General features: G+C 34.8%; 1 long non-coding RNA gene across 1 annotated transcript; it reads right to left on the minus strand.

The window, feature by feature from the left end:
• Positions 1–3,444: 3,444 nt before the first annotated feature.
• On the minus strand, positions 3,445–4,781 carry LOC107701992 (uncharacterized). Its single transcript, XR_001635719.1, has 2 exons — positions 4,698–4,781; positions 3,445–3,606 (listed from the first exon to the last, which is right to left on the minus strand). It is a non-coding gene; the product is annotated as an uncharacterized LOC107701992 (long non-coding RNA).
• Between the last annotated feature and the right edge of the window lie 383 nt (positions 4,782–5,164).

Raw genomic sequence — 5,164 nt, forward strand, 5'->3', positions numbered from 1 at the left:
ATTATTAGAAAATACGGGATTAGCTTCCACTGTTATGCTGATGATACTCAACTATATATCTCAACAAGACCAGATGAAACTTCTAAATTTTCTAAGCTAACGGAGTGTGTTAAAAATGTAAAATATTGGATGACCAATAATTTTATCTTATTACATTCAGATAAGACAGAAATATTATTTATTGGATCAAAAAACAGTACACAGAATCTCTTGGATTACAATTTGCAACTAGACGGATGTACTGTTACTTCCTCTACACTTTGGCCAAGCATTCAAATAATGCATCTCATAATCTTGTACTGCAGTTATATCTGATCAAATGCACATTATTATTTTTTAGTTTGGGTTAAACAAATAAATTTGCTTGGTTGGAACAGCAGCTACGCTAATTATGTCTCTATTTGTTTCTCTGTTTTTGCCACGGGATTGACATCCCGTGGTAACTAGGATTTACACAAGCTTCAGTCTGGATCCAGAACACCTGAGAAGAGATGATGCCAACCCCTCAGAGGACCTCAGATGATGCTAACCCTGAAACAACATACAAAACTACCACATTTTGCTATAAGTTTGATTGCATCATATAATAATTGCTGTTAATAGTGTTCATCGTCTGTTTGATTACGTCTTTAATTGATTTTTCCGTACATTTCTGCCATATGTACATAAACTGAGTCACCACTGGTAAGCTACTACTAAATATTGTAGAAACTTAATTTTCTCTAATGTTGCATTGCAACGATTTGTATCGTAAAAATCAGCAGACAACAAAAGTGGACAATAAAAGTTTGATACTTGAAGCAAACAAAGTAAAAGACAGATCTCTCTCTTTATTATCTAAGAAGACAGCAAAGCATCTCAAGTGAATAAAAGTGAAGATGGATCAGATGTAAACCTACATGACAGAATATCTCACACCTGCATTTTGTAAAACAATTTTGTAAAACAGTTGTTATAAAACAACAGTGAAGATTACATTAAAAATAAATTAGCCTCTTTTTCAGCTTCGTGCACAAGAATATTTTGAACCTGTAAAAACATTTTACATGCATTAGAAGAACATTCTGAACATAAAATGAAACTCGTAATAAAGCATAATGATATAATTTATGTAATGAAGCAAAGTTGTATACAAGAATAACACTGGATATTGTTCTTTGGGAAGGAACTCCATCTTTGAGTTGATCTGAATCTCACAGAAACTGCTGGTCTTGAAGATGAACTTTATTCACTGTGACTAATTTAGATGTTTCTTATGACAGATTAATATGGAAGAGATGCGGTATAGCACTTGAAAGCAGTGGACCTGAAGATAAACTACTTAATGTGATAGTTTATTGTATGTCTCTGTAGAGAAGACGAATGACTGAAACTCTTCCCGCATGCAGTGCAGTGATATGGTTTCTCTCCAGTGTGGATCCTCTCGTGTGATTGCAGATGTGCTGACCGACTGAATCTCTTGTCGCAGTGTGAACACTTGTAAGGTTTCTCTCCAGTGTGCATCCTCTGGTGCCGTTTCAAATCTTTAGCTGTAATAAAAGTCTTCTCACACTCAAAGCGCATATGATCTCTCACACCAGTGTGTATCTTCTGATGAACTTTTAATTTCTCCAGAAGTGAAAAACTCTTTCCACAGAAAGAACATGAATGTGGTTTCTCATTTGAATGAACTTTCAGGTGATTCCTCAGTGCTGAGGCCCACAAAAATGTTTTTCCACATTGATCACATTGGTGCAGTTTCTCTCTCCAGTGTGGATGTTCATGTGGTCCTTAAGGTTTGCTGATTGTGTGAAACTCTTCTCACACTGATCACAAGTGAATGGTTTCTCTTCAGTGTGGATCCTCATGTGTCTCTTGAGACTCTGTTTGTATGTGAAACTCTTTCCACACTGAGTGCAGGTGAACCTTTTCTTGTCTCTTCTTTTCAGTAAAGAAATACGTTCAGTCTGTGAGTGAGTTTTTTCTCCAGTTTTGACAAGATGTTGTTTCTTCTCCATTAGATCTGAAATTAAAGTTAAAAAGGTAACAATATAAATAAATCATGTGACGTGAAAGCAGACAACAGCTACATCAAATTACGATCATTTTGACACATTTTTACAAAATAAGGTAAAAATATCTATATTAAAAAATACAGACACAAATCCAATGTTTCTGTAGTAAGAACTATGCAATGCTTTAATCAAATCCACAATTACAATATTATATTATAAACATAATATTAATATACTATACAAAAAAAAATGTAATAACTATTTTAAATTAATTAACTGGCCAATATTTTTCAATCAACACAATTTTCATTCCATTTCTTCCTTTTTAAAGCATTTTTTTAATGGCAACACCCAGGAAGTGACATCATTTGAACATTTGAGTTTCAGTCCCTATTTTGTAGCCTGGAGATAGAAAGTCTCCCCTATATTATTTATTGGTTTCATTTTTCCCCTTAATTTTTTACAACTCTTAATGTATTTTTATAAACACTGAATCTGATGAACTGCTGATAACTTTAAATGTTCTTCAGCTTCATTGATGAAGGATCAAGAATAAACACCAACCTGTTTGTTCTTCAGTGTGTTTCATTCTGCAGGGTTCCGGATCGCTCATGTTCTCTCTGTCCTTCAATAAACTCTGTCTCTGCAGATTTCACTTCTTCCTGATGCTTTGATGCTCGTCTTCACTTGTAGACTGATGGGAATATTCCAGCATTTATTGATGAACCGCAGTGGGAGGAGCTTCACTGAAGGTGTCCTTGTTGTGGGAGGAGCTTCACTGAAGGTGTTCTTGTTGTGGGAGGAGCTTCACTGAAGGTGTGATTGTTGTGGGAGGAGCTTCACTGAAGGTGTCCTTGTTGTGGCTTAATCAAATCCACAATTACAATATTATATTATTGTCATAATATTAACATTAATATACTATACTAAAAAAAATATGTAATTAATAACCATTTTAAATTAATTAACTGGCCAATACTTTTCACTTAACACAATTTCCATTCCATTTCTTCCTTTTTAAAGCATTTTTTTAATGGCAACACCCAGGAAGTGACATCATTAGAACATTTGAGTTTCAGTCCCTATTTTGTACCTTGGAGATAGAAAGTCTCACCTATATTATTTATTGGTTTAATTTTTCCCCTTCATTTTTTACAACTCTTAATGTATTTTTATAAACACCAAATCTGATGAACTGCTGATAACTTATGTTCTTCAAACTCATTACTGAAGGATCAAGAATAAACACCAACCTGTTTGTTCTTCAGTGTGTTTCATTCTGCAGGGTTCTGGATCTCTCATGTTCTCTCTGTCCTTCAATAAACTCTGTCTCTGCAGATTTCACTTCTTCCTGATGCTTTGATGCTCGTCTTCACTTGTAGACTGATGGGAATATTCCAGCATTTATTGATGAACCGCAGTGGGAGGAGCTTCACTGAAGGTGTTCTTGTTGTGGGAGGAGCTTCACTGAAGGTGTGATTGTTGTGGGAGGAGCTTCACTGAAGGTGTTCTTTTTGTGGGAGGAGCTTCGCTGAAGGTGTGATTGTTGTGGGAGGAGCTTCGCTGAAGGTGTGCTTGTTGTGGGAGGAGCTTCACTGAAGGAGGAGCAGATCTGCCAAAGTTTGAGTTTGATTTTCACATAATTCACATGAGTATTTACATTTACCTGCTATTTACAGTAAAATATCTGAATACAAATTCTCACATGCATTTCTGTTTGTCTGTTAGATTTTTACATTTAATATTTGCAAACATTCAAATTTTAATAATAAAATTAAAAGAATAAACAGAAGTACAGTTATATAACCAACAAAAATCAGTGTTTCCATAATTCCTTCCATTTGAGTTTAACGTTTTGTTCATCAGTTTTTACCTTTGTTTTGGCTTTCATTAAACAGTTTATCACAGCCTAATGAAATAAAGGCTGTTAGGACATCTGTATCTTGTATATATCACAATAGTGACTACATACTTTAAGTCTCTGCTAAGAATGAAATGAACTTTAACTGGCAATTTACAGGAGATCTGCATAATGAATGAGGTGAAAACAGGGGCTATTATCATGAAATAAAGAGGATTTTCAGCATTTGAGTTTAAAGTTTTGTTCATTAGTTTTTATCTTTGTTTTGGTTTACATTAAACAGTTTAACACACACTAATAAAATAAATGCTGTTAGGACATCTGTATCTTGTAGATATCACAATAGTGACTGCATAGTTTAAGTCTCTGATAAGAATGAATTAAACTTTAACTGGTAATTTACATGAGATCTGCATAATGAATGAGGTGAAAACAGGGGCTATTATCATGAAATAAAGAGAATTTTCAGCAGCTGATAATATTGATGAGTCTCAGACTATAAACACTCATTAAACAAGCCATTTAAGTTTATCATCAGATCATCTCACTTTAAATATAAGTATCTGTGACTGTTATTTTTTATTTTACAAACATAAATGTCAAAGAAAAACAAACACTGGAAGAACATGAAAAAAAAAAATCGCCCATGAATTTAAATAAGAAAATGGTTATGTTGGTGTTTTAGCGGTTGATGAAATAAAGCATCTCGCGGAAGAACATTAACACCGTTTCCATTAACAAAGCACTACAGCAATCATTGCTATAATTGTAGAAATGATATTAATTACGTCCATTACATTTTAATAACCAATATACAAGAGGGAGCAAAAAGACGCGCTTACCCTGTAGCTCCGCTCGTTTTCTGACGAACTACTTCTTCTTCTTCTTCTTCTTTGAGGTTTAACGGCGGATGCATCCAAGAGCGCTGCATTACCGCCATCTTCTGGATTATTCTCCTGCGATGTTGTTCCAGTTTCTGCCAGGTCACGTGATTTTAGCAAACGAAGCTTCGTTACGTCACACTCTCGAAACACACACAATATCGAAACGTTTCGAAATTCCGATGGTTCACCACTAGGGGGTGTTGATCTCAAAGTGAACCCATAAACCACTTCAGGTTGCCCAGTTAATCGTGTGACATGAAATCCCACGTAATTTTACTATAAAAAATAAAGAATTCTGGGCCAGATGTTGTGGGTTAAAGAAAAGATTAGTGATGGGACGATTGATACCGAGGCAGTTTTCAAAGCACTATGTATCACACACTGTGCCGATGCTTGTATCGAAATGACAACATCATGTGATTGAT

Source organism: Sinocyclocheilus anshuiensis, unplaced genomic scaffold (genome assembly GCF_001515605.1).
Source record: "Sinocyclocheilus anshuiensis isolate Anshui unplaced genomic scaffold, SAMN03320099.WGS_v1.1 scaffold1853, whole genome shotgun sequence".
NCBI lineage: Eukaryota > Metazoa > Chordata > Actinopteri > Cypriniformes > Cyprinidae > Sinocyclocheilus > Sinocyclocheilus anshuiensis.